General features: G+C 44.5%; 1 long non-coding RNA gene across 1 annotated transcript; it reads right to left on the bottom strand.

The window, feature by feature from the left end:
- Positions 1–1,096: 1,096 nt before the first annotated feature.
- On the bottom strand, positions 1,097–10,642 carry LOC119465292 (uncharacterized). The gene is made up of 4 exons (XR_005194808.2): positions 10,309–10,642; positions 9,648–9,824; positions 4,021–4,233; positions 1,097–1,320 (listed from the first exon to the last, which is right to left on the bottom strand). It is a non-coding gene; the product is annotated as an uncharacterized LOC119465292 (long non-coding RNA).
- Positions 10,643–23,042: the final 12,400 nt, after the last annotated feature.

Raw genomic sequence — 23,042 nt, 5'->3', positions numbered from 1 at the left:
CCGTGCCTCCGTACCAAAGTACTGTGCGCAGTGTTTCTCAATTGTTCGGTTTGCGCGGTACTTTTCATGTTTAATTTCCGGAAAAAAAATTAAGCTAGATTTCTAATTTTCCGACGCTATACGTTAAACAGCATCCGCCAAAACAATGATGTTAAAATAGAGTTCCAACTTTTAAGCAATTGTTGTTTGTTGCATGTGTTTTTATGAATGTTTGTTTTGTATTTAAAGTTACTACGGTGAGTTTTCTCACGGGCAATGTGATGTGGTAGTGGAGTAATGTTATACCAGTATCATAGCTGTCGGTTCTGGGTTCAAACAACATACGACCAGCTTATTTCATTTGATGTTTACGGTGCCGTGGCATCCAAACGTGAACGATTCGAAGAAGTATTTGAACGATTCCTAACTCGTAACTAATTAAGTCACTAAAGCAAAGTGTTTTGCATCATACTGTCGCGTTACTCATTATTTCTTTCAAGTACGTGTTAAACTCAAGTTAAGCATTCGCCTTGAAGCAAGTACTTGAAAGAAGGATTATACGCCGCATTAAACAATAACAAGGTTATATTGCAAGCATAATACCTATAAGGGAATTGTCTGTTTAACGTTTTACGGAAACTCGACGTATTTATTAACGTATTACAAGGTTGCTCCTTGTTTGGCTATCGATTCTGGCGGTAGTATTGTCACTTTCTCTGGCTTGACTGCCTAGCTTTTTATCATGGAAAGGGCACAGCACACTGTTAGCTCTCATTTTATGTGTGTCTAGATGGGCATTTGAGCAAGAAACTTATAGTGTGTTTATAAACAAGCTGAGGAAACAGGCGAGCTAGCAAAATTCACGTGAAACAAATACGCCGTTTCTTGCCTCGAGGATCATAACAACAGTTACTATTAACAGAGTGAAATGTTTTTATTTTATGCTTCTAAAGCTGTCAATCAAGCGCATGAATTCTGTTGTACTTTTGTTTACAATTTGTGTGTATCAACACACTTGTGACGTGAATTTGAATATAATGCACGGCTTCTGCAAGCGCAGAGACCTCCGTCCATAGTTGTGCTGGTACCCAACATCGGAGTGAGGTGCACAAGAGGATGCCGCATTCTGTGCATTGCTTTATCCATGAACGCTAGACTATAAACACTGATTTTTCTGTGCTCATGCTCGAGCTCTTTGGTCAGCGACTTCGTATGTGGAGGGTTCATCGTTCGATGCTCCTGAACTTGTAGGTTTCCGTCTTCGTCCTTTGCCGGGGAGTCTATTGGATCCGCCTTTCCCTTGTTGCTCTTGAATTTTTTCAGACGCACGATTCTTGATCTCTGCAAGAGCAACAGCTCAAGTAAATATTTATCGACAAAACTTAACGCTTGGGAAAAACTAGAGATTTGCCATGCCATAAATAAAACACCAATCTGATAGGTGTAGCGATAAATTCGGCTGGTTTGTGTTTTGATGCGAACTAGCCTCTGGCAGCTATGTGGTCAGATATGAAAATACATTGTGCACATCACATTTCTTGCTCATTTTCTTTTTCTTTGCCGACATCAGGCAATGATGCGCGGCCGTGCTTATAACGCCCTCCGTGTACACCACTCACAAAACTTTTTCGCCACTAAAGATATCAGAAACAGGATAAACTCGTAACTAATATTTCTATAGCAAATAAAGTTCTGATTTTAGAGCCGATCTGCTGCAAATAAACCTACGGTATGCCGAGAGCACTGGCGGCAAATGGAGTATGAGATTTAAGACATTTTGTGTGGCACATGTTTTAATTGTTATCGACGCGGAACATAGCTTTCGTTTTTCTCTTTACTATGTCTACCCCTTACGAGTATATATTTTCCCTTTAAATCGGTTCAAACTTCCGCTTTTTTATGTGCAGATGCTTTTTTATACTTTGTAAATTGTCTTGCTGTAAATTACCACCGTGATCCTGCCCAAAATTTTCTAAAAGGGTATATAAACCCGTTCAACTGGTCTATTTAAACGCTTTGTCATTCTGTCCATTTTTATGTATATACATACTGAAATAAAATTGAATTGAATATACTTATTCACGCCTGGCACATGTGGACTCCATTAAACATTCTAGAGCATTCTTGGTTTGATCTTGCAAGCCAGCCCTTTGAACCTTTTGAAAGCGAACTCACCAAAAGCAAAGCCCCACCGCTGCCTCGTAAGGAAGTTCTACCCCAGTGTGGCTTAGCGAGCGAAGCACAATTAAGTGTAGCGCTGACTGTTTTGGACACCGCCCTTCTTCTGTAGGGAAGATTTTAGGCACGTGGAAAAGAGTTGATCATGTCCAACGCACCATAAAATCAATTTTGAACTTGCTGTGTGAGACAGGTTCAGACGGTTGTCTCTAGGACCTGTGAAAACAGGCCTTTTGAGAAGTAAAGACATTGCGAAATATTTTTGCGCTATGGCGCTTTGTGTGGACGAGATTACTCCTGCATGTGGTGTGTATAAAGCGCACATCCACGTATTGGAAAACCTGTGTAAATAGTAGCTCATTTCACCTTATCATAATCACCTACCTCTCCCTGTATCTTCCGCTTCCCCTTACCCTAGTGACGAGTTGCAGGCTAGAGACACGCTTTCCAAGCCAACCTCTCCTGCTTTGTCTTCATTAAAATATGGACCTGCTCTAGATGAGCCCATGTGATGGAAGGGCAAAAAAAATAGTTGCTCTTATGCTTCAATTTACAGAACGAACATGCCTGCGCACTTTCAGTGTCTTTGAGTGCTCAAAATACCTTGAGGTTTATGGAAAAGCAACGTGTTTGTTTGGCAGTGTTTAGCTTTATACGTTCACTTTGGAATGTAACGTTCATATAAGAAATGCATATGCTACCAAGGTTGAAAAACAACATTAATTTACCAGCGTCCACCTGAAAGCCTTCACAAGTATCGAAGCATACCCATAAGGCTCACAGTCGCGGTTTGATATGCGTCACGACACGGCTTTAAGAGTTTATAAAGTCGCTCATTTTCCTCAAACCATTTGGAATAACTATTCCTGCAAATGACACATGTAATTTTTCTTTAAACTTCGCACATTTCGCTCTCCATTTCTGAATTACTTGGAAAGAATATTATTTTTTTAGTTTGAACTTCGACATCACTAAATATTGAGAAATATTATAAACAAAATATGAAATATGAACCGTATGAATGTTCTAACTCGTTTTTGAAGAAACCACAACACTGACTTATAAAATGCACTTTGAAGAAGTCCTTGCACATTATTTATGACTGGTTGCTTCTTACTTCGAGCACGCTGGCCCTTGAATGGAACATCTATTTTACAAATTATGTAAACACCCTCATAATGCTCTCGCGCTGCAAGCGTAAAAGATGGCGGGCCCCTGGTACAACTAGCCGTAGATGTACGGACCAATGAAATTCTAACTTTCAGAGATGTTTGGTGTCCTAATAAACACTCACTGTACATTCCTCCTATATGCAAAGTTTAGGCTTTCGCATCCGGACAGCGCATCTCTTGAAGGCTGCTGGCCACGGCCTTTCCCTTTCTCTTGCCTACACTGCAGCTGTAACACCATCCTAACTGTCATCGGCGTAATGTACGAGGTGTAAAATTCTGTTTACCAATGACTCTAACGCATTTAAAATTTCTTCGAAATAGCAAGAGAATGCTGATGCAAAGGCAGTGGACATTATTTATCACAGTAAATTCGGTCTCCTTAAGGGTAGCCATCAAGGTTATGCCACTGCAGGCAAACCTTCAATTCACCGCAAGCCATTTCGAAGCTCTGTTAAAGGAAAAAAAAGTACCTTTGTTTTTACAAGAATTTACATTTTCCCTCTGAGGAATGTTTTCATGTGCCTTTGCTGGAAACTTTTCTGATGAGAAATATTGCTATTTTTTCTTATAAAAATAGTACTATTTTTTCAAAAGCTAAAGGACAGGTCACCACGTTGAATAGTTTGTGTGTAAAGACATGAATTATCATCTAAACATTATCACTCAATAAAATAAACTTCGATTCACCTACCGTGACATTTCTTCCTATAGAAGTCATATTCAAATAATCTGTTCTTTTCTTGCCGGCAGCCAGTGTAATATAGTAGTCGGCGCATTATCCCCGACTTGGTTTTCTTGAATTCGAACCAAATCTTTTGGCAGGATCCACCACGCATAAGCCAAAACCTGCAGTTCCTTCGTTTTAGCATTGGTTTCGGTTTTGGTTTTGCAGCAGGTATTGGTACTGCAAGTGGAAAAGAGGAGGACATTATTATATTTTTTATAGAATTAGCACCAGTATTCAAGCAACAACAGCACTCTACCAGATATTGCGTATTTTGCTAAAAAGATTCTGCTGTGCATATTAATAAGTTTAGCGTAGTGTCCCTACTTCAACTGTTTTGAGCCTATCGGTATATACTGAGCCTATTTCAACCGTTTTCAGTCTATCTATCTATCTATCTATCTAGCTATCTATCTATCTATCTATCTATCTATCTATCTATCTATCTATCTATCTATCTATCTATCTATCTATCTGTCTGTCTGTCTATCCTCTTTAGCATCGGCCACTAGTTATGTGCTCATGGTCGTCATGCCTTCGTAGTTCAATCCTCGTCATTCTAGCATCTTCATTTGACTCCCGTCACGCCGTTGTTGTCAGGCCTTCTACGCCAACCCGGTGGCCCAAATTGCAGCTTGGACCACGAGGTACGGCCTCTTGGTCGTCATAGCCTTGTGGTCGTCTCATGGTCGTCATTGCAGCTTTGTCATCCGACACTTGTCACGCCACCATCGCCACGCCATCGACGTCATGGCTAAGTACTTGGCTTGGCTCAGTGCAGTGGCTGACTCCCGCGCAGCGGACCCGGGTTCGATCCAGGCGGGAACTAGGAATTTTTTTCCATTCCCGGCGATAGCTGTTGTGAACACCGGCGGCGGCGGAGACCATCGCCAAACAAAACGGCTATTAGAATGAGCCCATAAGAGCTTACGCTGTAAAATACTCGATAATAAAACATAGTTACTATATACATTTCTAGCTGCTAGATTTTACAATTTTGTTCAGTCTATATTGTGGAGATACTGTTGAAAAGGGTTCTATCGTTCACAAGCATATCTTACGTACAGAAAGTACAGCATGTGTTTTAAGGTTTTAAGGAGTGCGATGCTGGCATCAAGTTCGTTCGCATAACATAGCGTTCTCGTCGTCCCTGCCACGGCAACTACGATGTACTTGTTCGAATTAGGAATATTAGAAAAGTAGATGCCGACATAATTATAGTCCGACTTGTTACATACTATTCTATTGTTGATGTATTTACTTGTTATCTATGAAAATAGTTGGTAAATGTTGTTAAGAATTTCGCTCTGCAAAACACGAAGAATTACAATGACAAAATTTTACGGAGATGACTTTTTCTGAAAAAAGCGCACAGTATTTATGCGGATATACCTGGAAAGGATGTTAATAAATGAATTTCATTTTTCTATGATGTGATTCACACATTTAAGTTATTGCATTTTTACTGATTTTCTTCAACATCATTGTGTTGATTATTTATTTACTTCATGCGCACCTAATCTCTGTGTCTGAATTGTCGTAATGCCTTTAGGACCTGCTGCATTTTATATGTTTACGCAAGTCCTTTTAGTCCGGATCTGCATTCGAACATAAGACGTGGTTGCTGAGTGCCTTTGGGTACATCGCACAAAGCGCCAAGTATTATCTGCATTCATGCTTTCCTGGTTGCGGAATTGTAACGTATGAGAATGATTCAGGGAGGATTTGTAACCATGACCAAAAGAGCAAGGCTCTTTTGGATCATTTAGACACTTGGCGACATCTCACAAAGCCGGACTTTGTAAGCATTCGCTGGGGTCATCGCAGCTTATAACTATTTGTTAAATGGGCTAGTTCAACGTCAATATATTTGGAATAATAGGGGACTACCACATCGATAAGAAAACCGCAGTTAAATGCCTCAGAAGGGCTCGCCGATGATGCAAATGGGAACATAGCATTTTCCAGTTGGCTTTGAGAGGGCCCTGTAATCGTTCCTGGTGTAATTTTGCTGGTAGGGGCAGTGAAATGATGTCGCTCAAGCAGGTGGCGCGGAAAACGACTGCAAGGTGTCAGCATTGCGTGACGCGTATGTTTTATGACTTTCTTTTTTAAATGATGAAAAATGTTGTCAAATATCCTTTTCAATGAGATTCACGAGCTATGACAGAAGTAGTGGTGTACTCTGAAATATCGTTCATAACCTAGGGTTCTTTTACGTATAGTAGTAGCAGCGTTCCTGAATTCATCCCTCTTAAGGAGTGCTGCAGTGATGCGGTATGAAAGCTCGGGCCAGACCGACTCAGATTGTGGGGCGGATGACCTGATTTTTCAGTTACTTTTACTGTATTAAAAATATAGTAATTGTTAGTCCGGGTGCTAGTTTGGTAAAAGAAAATTGCTGGTGTCACGAAATGTGAAAGCAGCCTCATCGAGAAACTTACACACCGACCGAGATACTCTCTGACAGCGGCTATAAGCAGGTTTCTAGTAAAACTAGACAAACGGCAATATCAGTGTAACAGGATGTGGCGCAGAATGTTTCAACATCTGAGCACACATTAGAGAGGTTTCAATACGTTTAGTTCAGCGTACAGGAATGCAAACGTAAGGAAGACGTTATAAAAACGGGGCGCCGTCTGGTACTTCGTGCCAGACGTATCCAAGCCAAGACAATCCAGTAGCATCCATCCTGTTGTTGCTATGCGCACGCCTCTCGTTAGGCCTACGAGCACCGGAATCGCCAAACGATCTTGGAAATTGGGCGCACTATGCACTCATAACTAACGTTTAAGGTGAGTTTAGAGAAAGCGAAAGCTCATTTCTATAGTTACTGGCGATCTACGCGAGGGAGAGCGCAGCTATCACGAGAATTCACACTGAAGCCGTGGATGCCGTCACGTTCGACAACGCTATTTTTTAGCGTCCGTAAACATTACGAACGTTAAACTTGTCAAACAACGTACGTTATCATAGCACACGTGAACAACAGAAACCAAATAACGTTCAGAGTATGCGCAGTGATGGCAATGCTATTTCATTACGTACATACCTAATGCGTTTACGTTTTCTTAGAAACGCTAAAGCTGTCTATTATGTGAAATCTGTTTATTCGTATTGGAGAACAAGCGCCAATACATGCAACCAAACCAGCTACGCAAAAATTAGTCAACGACCATCGTACAACTGAAGGTGAACGTTACAACATTACTTAGGCGCTGGATTCGTAACTACTACTGTGGAGCTAATATTTGAACACCGAAATTATACAGCTTGCCTTCTTCGAGAATTTCTCTTAAATCTTCTGTATTATATTACATCCACATCGTTCTTCCGAATGATGTGGTCAATACAAATCATGTTATTGAATTCATGCGTTTACTTGATGTACATTTATCTGATTTACTATGATGATTAGTCTGAGCTTTAGCCATGATTATTGTATTAAACATCTTGTTGTTTGGTTGTATTTATGAAATATACATATATGTGTATGTACGGGTATGTAAGTGTGTATGTGTGTAAACTTCTGTATGCAAAATGTGCTTCCTCCCTGTAATGACCCTCAACAGAGGGTTAACAGTATTTCTAAATGAAAAATATTACGTGTCCGACATTATTAGAACGGTCACAATGGCAAGCATCATAGAATTAAATAAAATCCCGCTCACTGTGGGAATTTATGTAAGCTAACTGCGCTGTTTGCGTTCATTGACGTTTTTGTAGGTGATGTTGACGGCATACGACAGTGGTGATGTGATGTGAAATGTTACGTTGCCTACAGCGTCTGTGTTTGTCCACGCAGCACATAGAACAGAGAGAGACGTGTCATTCATTCACTCATTCCTTTACTGGAGAGAGCCCAAATGAGCGATGCTTTCTGACGACGCATTTACCTTCTCCCTTGTCCTGGTTGGCGAACTGACACGCGCTCAGAGGGGTAAGGTTAATCACCCGTTTCCTTATTGCGTCGGCTCGTGATGCGGTTGTATGCAGTCCCTGTCTCCTCTCTCTATACCGGCTCTCTAACATTATCCCTACTTCCTCCCTGGACAGTCGTTGCTGCCGAGATTGAGCATGGAGGCTAGCGCAGCCGCTCCTGCAGTGCTATTGCGGGCAGTCACGCCTAATTACGGCGTCCAGAGGGCATTGTTGCGTTGCCTAGGCAGTTAACCAAAGTTAGTTAACCAAAGTTAACCAAAGATCAGTAGGCCGTTTGGCTTTGGGAGCCTACGGTAATACCACAAATGAGGCAGTGCAGGGGGACATGGGTTGGGCCTCTTTTGAAGTCAGAGAAGCAGAGAGCAAAATTAGTTTTGAAGAAAGGTTCAGGAACATCGATGAAAATAAATGGGCGGCTAAAGTGCACAAGTATCTCTACATGAAAAGCGTGGACACAGAATAGAGGAAGAGGTCAAGGAAGTTGGCAACCAAGTACAGGAAATCGAAACTGTAAATAGACAACCAGGAGTCATCAGAAAGAAAGTGAGAGAAATAGAGACCGTGAATTGGATGAAAATAATGGAAACAAAAAGGACAATGGAGATTTACAAGAATGAGAAGAAAGAAATTAGAAGGCAAAATCTGTACGATAACACAAAGGGCAGTGCCTTGCTATTTGAGGCTCGAGCCAGTTGCCTAAGGACCAAAACATACCGGAACAAATATTCGGAACTAGATGAGGCATGTGTATGCTGCAGTAAAGATCCAGAGACCGCTCAGCACAACCTAATGGAATGCGACGGGATCCACCCAGCGAGAACCGTAGGTAACGTGCTACTCCCAGAAGCGCTTGGGTTTAAAGTGGAAGGAAACATCAACAGATCAGCCGTAGAGATCAGCAAGAGACGATCAGAGTACTGGTGGAAAAAAATCAGTGGAAAGGTGGATACGACCTGATCTCTCAAAATCACAGGTAGCGGTACAAGGTACATTTTTGAAAAATAAAAATAATGAGAGGTATGCAAAAATGCTAGATGAAGAACATGTATAGTACACCTGATTGAATCAAGCAGGCTAGGTGACTATTTGTCGCCGCCCCGTATCAAAGGAGATGCCAATAAATCATCATCATCAGCATCATGGCAGCTTCAGAAGGCATTGTGGCGTCCCCTAGGGTGCGTGGGAGGGCATTGTGGCACCGCTCTGCTGAAACGTCGTTGACGTTGCCTATCTCGTCTCCAGCTTCCATCTACGTCACCCCCCCCCCCCCCTGGACTTGCCCGTTAGTCGAAAGGTATGCGCTTCAGTTTGTGTAATGCTTTTCAGGGGGGTCACGGATAATTACAGCTGCAAAGAGGCTCATGTGGCGACAGCCAGGGAGCTCCAGAGGGAATTGTTCACATGCCACTCAAAGGAAAGGTCCAAATGAGTTTTTCGCGTTCGCTTTCCTCCTTGCCACGCTACTGCGATGTATATACATGCTCTGAACCACCCCTGGTGGTTCAGAGCGCGTAATCTTCAATGCAAGAAAGCAGCAGCAGCGCAAAAGCCCAATGAAGACGCAAGGAAAGCTCCGCTTGAAAAGTTATGTTTCTTACAACATATTAACATTTTAGAAAGCAACTATAAACGTGTTCCTTGTCTGTACTTACACATTGGGCAGGTAGTAGTGCATTCGTCGTGACTGTCAAATCGGTTATCGCATCCATAACACACGAAGCCTTTTTCGCATGTATTGCTTTCATTGCTATAGCTCCAACTTAGGAGGATGGTTTCGCAGCCTTCCACTGTTGTTTCCTTTAAGCATCTGTCATTCAATTTTGGGGTGCCTGAGTAGAACGCAAGAATAGGATGCGTTTGAAACACTTCTGGTAGACATTATTCAGAATACCAATAACCACTGTTGACTGACAAAGCAAACATCTCTTATCCCACAAGCACCTAAGTAGAAATCTTGTGCTTAAATAATACCAATAACCACAGCGTTCATGTAACACCACTGTTATTGTAATGATGTGGAGATGGACGTTATACAACTTGCATCAAAAGTATATAGAACGTGACATTTACATGACATGTCTGTAAATATTACAATGTCTTAGTTTGTATAAAACGTGGAGAAAAACGGAAGCATTAAATACACCTGGCTGCAGGTTGCATCGCCTGCAATCTTTCACTCTATAATAAGCGGAATTTAAAGGAGCATTAACGCCTCCTTGATAGCTAATTTTAGCATACATTTCTGTGTTCTACAAAAGTAATTATTGCGTGCCAAGCATTTCACTTGAGATTGATTTCGGAATGTGATCTTACCTTCTTTAACAGCGCTTGCAAGATGTGACGGAATCACGCATATGCTCAAAAGAAGATACAATACGTCTGCATGGTCCATTATAGCTGTTGATAATATCCTAGCACGCGACAACAGCGAATTCTACTCGTGGGACATGAACTTGTCGTTCTCCTTCACAGAAAAGGTTCACTGAAAACTAGGTTCCACTAAACGAAGCTCACACAAAGCTTCGTACATGTGACGCTATCATCGCCATGGTCTTGGCTAACAAAAGAGACATGTACAACACTGCAGGTTATGATATCACGAGTGCCAGCGAGCGAAGCGCCACCGTATTGTGTTATGCCCGTTGTGCCTAACTCTATCCAATGCGGGGAAGTTTCGCAGCAGCTGCTGTATCATAAAAGCGGTAAATGCGAACTTCTTTTCTGTTGACCAGCTTGACGTGGCGACAGCATAAAAGGCGTGGTGCGCAGGTGCATCTCATGACCGCCGTGCCGCAACGCTCCTTCTCCATCATTGTCGGTGTACGTCACATACCCGGGCGTTTTGTGTAACGCGACCTAGAATTGCAAGGTGCTGCATAAATCTCGTGAGACTTCGTATGCTGTAGGCGTTCTTGGCATTCACATTAGTATAGTGTTATATTTTCGTAAACCACAGGAATCCAAATGAACATAAAAGCCGTCGAAAACGCCAGAGCGTACTGAGGGATGTGTACATTTATAATGCTGGAATGACAAGCAGAAAGACGGCATTCACGTGATCTTTTGACGTCTTTATGCAGTTGTAATTTTCATCACCATGTTTGCGCAAACCATTTAGAGGCCTCGTTTAAAGATGAAGGACTCTCCCTTAAGTGTAATTTACCCTTTCTCTAATCAGCAGCCACCTCCTTTTTCAGATTATGTGATGTCGTCACGCTAAAGTAACACTATGAGGAAGCATGATGTAACGCTTAAGGAAACAATGTGAAGTTCCTTTGAAGAAACCTGCCATTTTATAGAAATATTACCTTGTGCTTGCATGTGCGCTCCAACCTAAGTAACACAGCTCAAAAGGAGAGACAGACGAGACTGAAAGAAACAACTGGGCGGGCACTGGAATAACTTGCAACTGAAAGGTGAAAGTCAAAGCGAAACAATTTTTACATACACAAATAAGTCAAATAAACACTTAAAACACGGCAATTGCTGCATTTATTCGAGTTCGTGAGTTGGTTAGTGTACGTTAATTAAAATCAAGCTGCAACATACCAACTCCCCAAATGTCAGTTCTACTAAAGTGTACGTTTGCGTTCACATGTATGCACACGTAGAAGCGCTTCATGATGTATATGTAATTCTGAATTGTCCGACTGAATTTATTATTGCACTACCGAAGTAAACGCTACGGCCTCTTTGCGTCTTAGACATCGTGGTCCGCGTCAACATGCGTAGAGTTGACGTCTGTAAAAGTGCATCAGAGGCGACCTGTACCTGTATCCAGCCAACATTTCTTAAATTTAATTTATTTAAACATTACCGCAGATATTTCACTGAAATCCAAGCAAGAAAGGGCATTTTTGTAAATCAGGTAATAACAGAACTAGACATGCTAATCGTTATACAAGTCGTCAACAAGACAAAACGTGGGGCGAACAACCACAATAAAACAAACACAGCCAAACACTTACACCATTGATGAATATAGACAAACACAGTACGAAGGAAATACACAACACGTGGCAGCATACATTGCAAAATCTTCAAGATAATAAGGTCCACTTGCACCAAGCAACACCCCCTCCTCGTCCTCCTCCACAAAACATCACTGGCGAATCAATAAAGAAAGTAGCTAGCACATTTTCAGAGCTTTTGTAAGTAACAGCTGCTGATGGCAAGTCATTCGATTCATGTTTCGTTCGCTGGAAATAAGAACTTTTGCACGTTAGTTTGACAAAGTGCGAGGTACGCTGATATATACAGGGTATTCATCGTTACCCGAATGAACTCCGGGTGCTTCACCCACTCCTCATCATTCAATTCGTGGATGTGCGGTGATTTTTTTCTTATACCCCACGTTGTCTCGTATACAGAAGGATGTCACTGTGCGACAGAGATGGCACGGTATGTTTGTTGGGTGGCCCTCTAAGTGGTTATAGATGAATCGCATTTCAGCGTTTTCACGCTGACGACTGAGCAAGTCAGATCCAGTAATGCCACCCACGAAGTGGTCATCGTCCTCTGACTCTGGACTGGCAGATTCGGCGGGTGCACGCGACAGTGTGTCAGCGTCTTCGTGCTTGCGGACAGACTTATAAAGGACAGTGACATCGAATTCCTGTGGCCGCAAGCTCCACAATGCAAGTCGTCCTGAAGGATCGCGTATCATTGCACGCCAACATAAAGCACGGTGGTCTGTGACCACATTGAAGGGGCAGCCGTAGAGATAAGGGCGAAACATTATGATCGGCCACGCGACCCCAAGACACTCGCAAGATACTCTGCGGTAGAGTAGTTTGCCTCGGCACTGCACAGCACGCAGTTGGCATAAACTACCACTCGTTCGATGCCGTCTTGACGTTGGACGAGTACTGCGCCACGACCAATGTTACTGGCGCCAGTATGTACCTTACTAATCCTTACATTATATGTACCTTACATTATACAAATCCATAAGAAGGGAGACGTTAAAGAATTCAAGAATTATAGACCAAGTAGCTTGCTCTCAGTATTGATACAATAATCACTAAGATAATTTCCAATAGAATCAAGGCAACACTGAATCGGAGAACACGCTGGCTTCAGGCAGGGATATTCTACGATGGATCATATTCATGCAATTAATCAGGTAATCGAGCAATCTGCAAAGTACAATCAACCTGTCTATATCACTTTCATAGATTATGAAAAGGCATTGGATTCAGTGTACATATTAACGGTCATAGATGTATTGCGTTATAAGAAGTACAGGAGGCATATATGAATATCTTGGCAAATATCTGCAAACATTTCACAGCTACCTTGGTTTTCCTCAAGAAAAGTAGAAAGTTACCTATCAAGAAAGGGGTCAGGCAAGGAGACACAATCTCTCCAATACTATTCACTGCATGCTTAGAAGTTAGAAGTATTCAACCTCTTAGACTGGGAAGGCTTAGGAGTGAGGTTCAACGGCAAATATCTCAGCAACCTTCGCTTTGTAGATGACATTCTCCTATTCAAGAGCTATGGGGACGAATTACAACAAATGATTGAGGATCTTAACCGAGAAACTGTAAGAGTGGGGTTGAAGAATATTATGCAGAAGAGAAAGGTAATGTTCAATAACCTGGCGAGGGAACAAGAATTCAGGATAGCTATTCAGCCTCTAGAGTCTGTAAAGGAGTAGGTTTATCTACGTCAGTTACTCACAGGAGACCCTGATCATGAGAAAGAAATATACAGAAGAATAAAATTGGGTTGGAGTGCATACGGCAGCAATTAACAAATCCTGACTGGGAGCTTACCATTGTCGTTGAAAATAAAAGTGTACAATCATTGCATTCTACTCGTGCTAACATGTGGGGCTGAAACTTGGTGGTTAACAAACAAGCTCGAGAAGAAGTTAAGGACCGCACAAAAAACCGTCGTAAGTAAAATGTTTGGCCTAACTTTAAGAGACAGGAAGAGAGCGGCGTGAACCAGAGAGCAAACAGGGACAGCCGATATTCTAGTTGATATTAAGAGGAAAAAATGGAGCTGGGCAGGCCATGTAATGCGTAGGATGGATAACCGGTGGACCATTAGAGTTACAGAATGGGTACCAAGAGAAGGGAATTGCAGTGGAGGACGAAAAAAAGCTAGGTGGGGTGATGAAGTTCGGAAATTTGCAGGCGCAAGTCGGAATCAGCTAGCGCAAGACAGGTGTAATTGGAGATCACAGGGAGAGGCAGGCCTTCGTCCTGCAATGGACATAAATATAGGCTGACGACGATCATGATGATGAAGCACTACCAAGTCATCCTCAGAATTTTCAGGGAATTTATTTATTATTGATCGACTATAGAATAGCTATTGATTGGCTATCGATTGCCTTTCGACGATGACTAAGCTTAAGTAGTCCCAATCATACGTAGCTAGACTTAGCCAGGCTCAGCTTCGCTAGTTCACAGGGGTATGTGCCATTGCGCTGGGATCCTTTTCTGCACCACCACCAGGATTGGCCCACATTTTTAACAGCGTAATCTGTTATGGGGTCATTCTATTAGCCGTTACGGTTCGCGATGGTGTCGGCCACCGATGGCGTAACCGTAACCGCTATCACCAGAAATGCGAAAAAAGTACCTGCTTCCCACCGGGATCAAACCCGCGCCCGCTGAGTGGGAGCCAGATACTCTACCACTGAGCCACGCAAGCGCTTGCTATCGGGCAGCAGAAAAATGCCCTATAAACGCTCCCTAGGCAGACGCGCAGGCGCAGACAACCCGAGCCTCTACAGTTTGCAGGCGCCATCTAGGTAGGGCGCCTGCAAACGCAGCGTGCACTGAAGCAGATGACGAGATCCGATTCAGACGAGACGCGCAATCAACGCGATCCCGAGCTGCCTGAGCTGGCCAGCCTCCGCCAGTATGGTGGTGCTATCTAGGTAAGGTGCCTGCAAACACAGCGTGCCCGACATGTAAGTTGTAGTGCACGGCTTGATCGATCTCAGCAGACTGCTGTGTAGGGAGCATTACAAGCCGCAGCTCGCCGTCAACGCCGGGCGTACAGTTCAGATCGTTTGCCGCGAAGACCCTGTTGTGCATGGTGCCCAAATTAGAGCTACTCTTGAGCCGCTCCACCAGCTTACGCTGTGACTGTGTGCCGTGCAGGCCTGTGACTTTTTTGTGGACGACTAACGAATTAACGACCGGCCTTAACAGCTCCGCTGTTAAGACATATTACTACAAGTGCGGAAATGCAGCTGATAGCATCGGGTGCTCTTGCGTTCGGCTGGCAGGGGCAAAAATGGCTTCACTGTTTCTCCCGCAAACAGCTGCCTCATGTGAGGGTTCATCTTGAGTCGGTACATTCTGAGCATTAAATGTGGGGATGAATATATTGGTGTATAAATGCTTTAAAGTATGAAACAAAATGCGGTTGATTGTAGTGCGAAAGCATTATATGCTCCATTGAAGCGGGAAATCCGGCGTCCGGCGTTAACATCTGATGGTAACAAAACCGATGCGACCAAGTGATGAATTCACGTTTTGATTTGAATGAAAACCGAGCCGGCTCACAGCCAAAAAATTGACTTTGCCAAATTCGAAAAATTCAGTTGACCCATGCTTAAAACCGGCCTAGTCCACTCCCAAAATTGATTTGACCCACTCCCAAAATCCGGATGGTCAACTCACAAAAATTTACTTTGCCCAATTCGAAAATTCAGTATAACCGTGTTCAAAACTGACCTGGCCTACTGCCAAAATTGACTTGACCCTCCCCCAAAATTTGGGTGCCCACCCTCAAAATGGGATTTGCACAGTTCAAACATTTATTTGACCCGAGTTCTAAACTGACCTGGCCCACTACCAAAATTGGAGTGGTCCACCCCCCAGAATTGACTTTGCCCAATTTGAAGATTTATCTCACCCACGTTCAAAACGAACCAGGCCAACTCCCACAATTGACTTGGCCCACCCCCCCAATATCGGAGGCCCACCCCCAAAATGGACTTTTACCAATTTGAGTACATGAGCATGGCATCACGTCAGGTGACATAGTCATGGGACGAATAACCTTAAGTTGCAATGTCACATGACCAAGTGATGTCGTGAGGTGACATAGTCACGTGACGAAGAACCTTAAGTTGCATTGTCACATGACGAAGTGATGACGTCATGTAATATAGACTTTGAAATGGTGTGGGCACCGTATTAGTCAACACGCCCAGAATGCTTTCGCATTCAATGTACGTAAGGAGACTTAAGTGATTCTGTAACATTTAAGTAGAAAATTTCAAAAGTTGTTCTGCTCGACTTGTTCGTCCAAATTGCGTCTTCAAAAGACCATAATTCTCGTATTCATGCAACGTTTCCGCAGCTAGCGTACACTTGTTAATAAAATCACTGAGAGTTTACTTTGAAGGCCTGGCAGATGCCCCTATTCTGTCTTTTTTTTTCTCGAGAAAAAAGCTTAGACGGGGATTCTGTATTCCATTGAGCGCAGTGAAGCAACAGTGATCGATATAAACCCTGCGGCTTCCTGGCAGGTGCTCATTGACATACAAGTGTGGCGCGCCTGCGTTCTTCTCATCTGCTCACCTGCTCACGGAATCTTGAACTAGCGCTGACTTCATACTAAATACCGACTCCCAACTTTCCTTGCTTAATTGGTCTACCTTTTAGCATACTTCAAATTTATTTCAGTAAAAAAGAAAAGATTTAGTACTTTTGAGGTGCTACTATATATATACTTTCAAGTGATGTAATAACTCAATTTTGTGAACTACAACTAAATGTTTCATCACGATTGTTTTCAAGAATGGAAGTATAAGAAGCGCCGTGTTTTTTTGCTCGGTGGGCGTTAGGTTAACACAAGAAGCGGTCCTAACCATGTGTAAAACAAAAATATTGTATTGTAAGTACATCACACAAATAATATTGAAAATTGGAATGGACATCACCGAGAACAAGGTAAGGAAAGGCAACGCAGGCTCGAACACTTTTGCAGGCTATCACGTGTCTGGTAGGAAGTCATGGACTGTAGTTCTGCGAGTGTAATCGCACTAATGAAGTGGTTATTTTCTCGTACTGCTCTTTAATTTTCATAAATTTATTCTTTCCGCTTGGACTCGCGGGGAGACATACGCGTGCAATCTGTTGCCAGCTACGCATAAATAATCGGACCCTCTAGCTGCCTTCTTCATTGCGAACAAGAGACCTGTATCTGCCGCGAATAGGGTTGGTAATATCGATGAATGATTAATCAATTATTCGATGAAATGTATCCCGCAAAACGATTAATCATCATCGATGTCCGCCTCTGATTTATTCGGATTAATTGATTAGACCTGCTCGATTAATTGTTTCCGAGAGTTTGACAGGAATGGCGTAAAAATGTTGTATACCTTCCTATAACCGGAATGACGGTGCACGAGCAGTGACTGCGCGGCTGTGGTAGAGCGACTATCGAATGTTATTCCGATTCTCGAGTGATGCCAAGGCGAGTGCTTCCCCTCTCTTCCCCCACACCGCACACGCCACCACCCCGCCCGAAGCCCGATGCTTGAAATGCCCTCGCAATTCAAGGCATACTATAGCAACACAGTTGTTGACCGTCGTGCCACTCCCAGTCCACTAAGGACGTGGGAGTGCATGCGCGCAGGTTTGGAGCATGTATATGACATAGCGATCGAGTTCATGTCGATTCCAGCATGTATATAGCGTCCTAGCGTCTATTCTCGCATGCTGGTTGTGTGGCCATTCAAACAAGGTGTCGGTTTCACCCAAACATCCCTGGCAATTGACATTCTGTCGCTCTGTAGACAACAGCAATGTGGTTTAAAATCCTAAACCAGTAATTCTCTTTCCCCCTGTGCAAATTGCAGTTTCTTGCATATTTCAGTTGGACTTCACCTTTCACTTTCGTCATCTTTTCTTTTTTTTGTTTAGCTGTACTGTACAGCAATTCACTAGTGCCGTGTATCTAATTTAATTCTGCACAAAGTGCCCTTTTATAAAATATATTGTTTATCTTTTGAAAAGTCACTATAGTGCGAACTATATTTACTCTTTAACAAGTTCAAGATTATCTTCTATCAAACTCTTATACACTTGTGTTTCAAACTTTGTTCCACGGCACGTCTACAATAATAAAATAGGGTCCTACAATAGTAGATATCTGTGGTGTTTGAACCTTTTTAAATTGTATCCGGAAAAAAATTTCGTTAATCAATTAATCGATGAAAACCGCTGCATCGAAAGCGAATAATCGATTAAAGGCTAACATGATAAATTATTCATCGTTAGTCGAACAAAAAATTATTCCACCATCCCTAGCGGCGAAACGACCATGACATGTTTGTTTTCTTTCAACGTTATGGGAGTGCTTGATTGAAAGCGATCCTTTCTTTACGAACTCTCGCGGACTTTACTGATCATGACTACTTGGTGATGCTGCTACCTGGTCAAATACTTCAAACTTGAAAAGAGAAAGTTGAATTAGGCGTCCATTGGTGGGATCAAAACACAGTCCCCAAGAAGAGCAGCCCGATGATCTAACCATTAGGCTACAGTCCCACGTGTACACATGTGTTAGTGCCAATGAGGTCTTTAAATGATCACCGCGTGTGTCGCGTTGCGTAGCCCGGGTGCGTGAGAACACCTGCACGTGCACGTGGCCAGATGCAAAACTGCAGCGCTTGGACAGCTGGTAACGTAGATGATGTGCTTTGGGCAAGAGCCTTTTGTATGACCTTGCGCTCAAATCGCAATGACAATAACTAACACAAGGTTCAGCAAAGTTGTTGGATAGAAAGATTGGCTGTACGTTGATTACAAAGAGGTAGTCGCATCTGCTGAAATTTTAATGCTCTGAGCATTCTTGGCCCATTTCCGTAGCTTTGAGCAGTTAGCAGACATATATATGTAGCTGTTTACGCCGACCCAGGGGTGCAAGTTGGATACCGGCTTGGGCCACTAGGTATCTACTCGTGGTTGTGATGCCATAATGTTCGTCTCATCGTGGTCATTGCAGCCTCGTCACCCGACTCTCGCCATGCCACCGTCGTCATGCCTTCTACGTCGGCCCACTGGGCCAAGTGCTATAATTGCTTGGGCCGCTAGGTATGCGCTTGGGCTCGTGATGTCATCGTGGTCATTCCATTGTCATCAGTCCAGTTTCCTTATCCGAAGGTCGTCGTGCGGTAGTCGTCACGCCATTTTCGTCATCCAGTCTTCACGCATTCTTTTGTGTTGCCGGAGCAGGGACACGATGCGAGCAGGCTACACAAGTGTAGGTCCCATTCCGATAACCAACTTGAATCGGGTGAACATCGCTTATATACATGACCGCTGTAGCGCCATCTGTTCATTGTCCCGTGACCTACGTCAAGTATGAATGCCATTTGGTGGCATCTCTCCATGGACATGTGCAAGCAGCGCAATTCTTCTCTAATAATGTGAAGGCCAAGGGCTTCAACAGCATGCAGACCGAGGACTGATGTCCAACATGTCGTAACATGAAACGTTACCACGGCCGCTTTTCCCTTTGTATGAGACTCGAGCGTGAAATGACCCGAGAACAGGAATCCTCGTGCGCGAAAAATCCAAGAGTGTGAGATGGGAATGTGTCAGCTGTGCTGTGTTCCTAAAGAGACATTGGAATTGTGTCGCTCCATAACAGACATAGCCGAGCCGGTGTCAACCAGAAACTTCATGGCACGCACCTGTGTCGTCGCGGTAACGGGCACAACCTTGACATCGACGTAGATGTCGGTGCTCCTTTCAGTATGGACCGCCGAAGTGCTAATGACACTCGTGGCATCCTCTTCCGGGACGATTTCATGCACCTCGGCAGAATACCCTTCTCCTATGCGATGGGAGTTCTGACAAGCTCTCCGAAAGGGGCCGCGGCGGCCGCAGGCGAAGCACGTGCGGCCACGAGCGGGACATGCCGAAGGCAAGCGACTTGATGTGCCCGCAATTTCCGCGTGTCCAGTCCCGGGGAGAATAGCGGCGGCTGGATTCAGATGCGTGCGCGGTTGCAATGTGCGCGCTTGACCAGCTGAAGGGGCGGTGGCTCGTGAGGCGTGTGCCGTTATTGCGGTGGTCGTCTCGTCGACCCTGTCTGAGTGGGGCTAACGCAGCTGCTGCTAAATTCAGTGAACTGGATTTGCGAACGCTTGGCATTCGCGCTGGGTCTGCTCCCGAAGCATTGCTATCTCGACAGCATGATCCAACGCTGACTTCCAGCAGCAATCTCTTTCGTTCCCGCGGGCACGTGACGCCTGCTACGAACTGCTCACTTGATGTGTTCGTCGGCTTGAATGGCGAAATTGCAAAGAGCTGCCGACTCGCGAAGCGGGACAACAAAGTGTATGAGGCTCCACCTGTAGTTGGCGACGCTCACGGAATCGATCGCGTTGCAGACGAACGTTGCAAGGGGCGGTGACATGCTTTGTTAGAATCTCGATGGTCACGTCGTACTCGTCGGGTAAGGATGGAAGTGTCTGCGCCTGTGGCAGCGTCAGCGTTCCGGTAGTTGCGCTGCTTTCTGCGATGCTAGCCACGGTGATATCTGGAGCGGATGTGAAAGCAGGTGCATTGCTCGGTTGCTCAATTTGATTTGCAGCGTACCTTACGGAAGCGGGTCTGAAATACGCTGTCCTTCGATCCTAAGACATTGTTTTTATTGCGATAGCAATTATATGGACACTCCAAAGCAGATTTCTGCCGTCGGCGTCGCCGTCGCCGTTGCCGTCGCCGTCGCCGTCGCCGTGAGGTTCCGTATGACGTCAATGGAGATGAAATCGTCGCCGCGCGCCGCCGAACGCTGTATGTGTGAGTGAAAGGGCGCGAGGGACGCGCGCTTTCACGGGGAGTGAACGCACGGCGGAGAACAAACGCGCGTTCTGTGCCGTGCTCCCTTAAGGGCTGCAGAAGTAGGCGTCTCTTTCCTCCTTTACAATCACCATATATGTAGAGCAAACGGGCCTTCTTCTGACGCACGAAAGGCCGCGGGGGGGGGGGGGGAGGGAGGGGACGTTTAGCTGCGGCACCAAGTACCTATTTATATCAGAGGCTCCGGCAACAGTCACCAACGCCGCACGCATTTTGTGCAAACGTGGGCAAAACGCCGACGGCGTCGACAACAGTTCTGCGTGTTGCCGGTGCTGCTGCATGTCCAAGTTTATACAGCTGATAAAGCTACTATCATTACTCCGTATAGCTCTCTACAAATTTGCTATCGCAATTGATGCTTCGCCTTTCAGGTGAAACTGCGACAACTTTTTTTTAAGGCACGACGAGCAGGCTGTAGGTGTGAATTAACGCTGATAGGCAGAGTGACAGGAAGAGGGCAACGAATGACTTTAAAGGTAGAAAAAAAGACCCACATGTAACACAAATAAACACTTACAACTTATAACCTCCAACCTTTAAACATAAAGGAACTCTTAATGTGATTGCGTTCGAGATAATCAAATAAAAGACATAGGCCGACAACAAAGTTTCTCATCATAGTTTCCTGCATATGAAGGTTGCACGACGTCTTATTAATTTATAAACAAAATTTTAGGGGCAACACCCGGAAAACTAAGTCGAATATATATGTTGACAGCTACGGAGCTGTTTGAAGCGTCCGGCTCCATTGGCAGTGACAGGGCTTGTGCCTAGATCAATACGCGTACGAAGAACCAACCTCGGTTCCTGCTTGCCATGAATACATGAAATTAATTGTGGTTATAAAAGCCCGGTTGCTGTCCAAGAAAGTGATTTGTGGCACTATGTTGCACTATGCGTTATGGGTGGCGCTTCCCGTACGGGGCAGCTAGGGAGCACCCTAGGGGCGGGTAGCGAACGTGCACTTCGAGCGCCAGTTACTCAAGGACCAGTTCGTAACCTCGTGCAATGTCCGTCAACGCCTCTTGTCACCATAGGCGTCGTGTCTCAAACGACGGCATCAGCGTCTTTCACTAGAACAGCAGCGCCTCAGCGACAGCGTCGGAAACTGCTTGCGGTCAATAGAAGAAAATTGACCGCATATCTGCTTGCTTCGCTGCAAATTAGGTTGAAAGACGATAGTTTTCTGCTGCCCCCGATACAGAATATCCTGTCCTCTCCACCCTTCCACCCCTCACGGTCTTCCTCTCTCCTCTCACTCCTCCCATGATGGATGCAATGGAGGTTTTGCGGAATTCAATTCAAATTTGCCGCGTTCGCCCTGCTCTCACGCCATCGCTTGGGACCTTTTATTACTGTTGGCTTTAAGCGCTTCAGTCGGCTTGTTTTTGACGCGTAGTACAGTACGGGTAGCGTCTCTTCGACACAGTTTCTGTAGACTTTTCCTTTACTAATGTAAAAAAAACACCGCATGTCCACGGGGCGAATGATGATGAGTGGGCGAAGCTCCGGAGGGAATCATCGGTAAACCGTGAATCTTCCGTGTAATTCGCCCAGTCTCGCCGCACTAAATCGAACAATTCACTTCCACCAATGACACGCGCCATATGTGACGTCATTCCTATTTTATAACAACGCCCTTCATTGTAATTGCATCATCTCCCGCTTAAGGGGACGCTAGCACAAACGCGTTAGAAACTTGCAGTACTCTCTAGTAAGCGGGAGAGGCCACAGCGTCTTACGCAGCCGTTTACACATGCCGGAACGTGCACCGCGTTGCCGACGCCATCACATGACTGCTGAGAGAGTATAACCCCCGTATTCATAAACGCTCCTCGACTTGAACTTGACTTTCCACCGCCTTCAACGCGTTTCGAACGCGCTGCCCAAGGCGGTGGCAAGTCAAGTTCAAGTCGAGGAGCGTTTATGAATACGGGGACAAGGCGGAGAGGCCACAGCGTCTTACACCAGCTTCTTACACGGGCCGTAACGCGCTAGCACAAACGCGTTAGAAACGCGCAATCTTTCGTTAATGTTGGGTATTTATTGTCATCGTGGTGCGTGTGGTCATGTGCGCTATGTGGAGTAGTGGTTAGCGCCGCGCGTTCGGAAGCGAGGGGTCCCTGGTTCGATTCCGCGCTACGGACACAACTTTCGGAATTTTTTTAGGGGCGAAGCTCCTTATAGCGGCAC

Source organism: Dermacentor silvarum, chromosome 9 (genome assembly GCF_013339745.2).
Source record: "Dermacentor silvarum isolate Dsil-2018 chromosome 9, BIME_Dsil_1.4, whole genome shotgun sequence".
Lineage (NCBI taxonomy): Eukaryota > Metazoa > Arthropoda > Arachnida > Ixodida > Ixodidae > Dermacentor > Dermacentor silvarum.
This window is presented reverse-complemented; position numbering and strand designations above follow the sequence as displayed.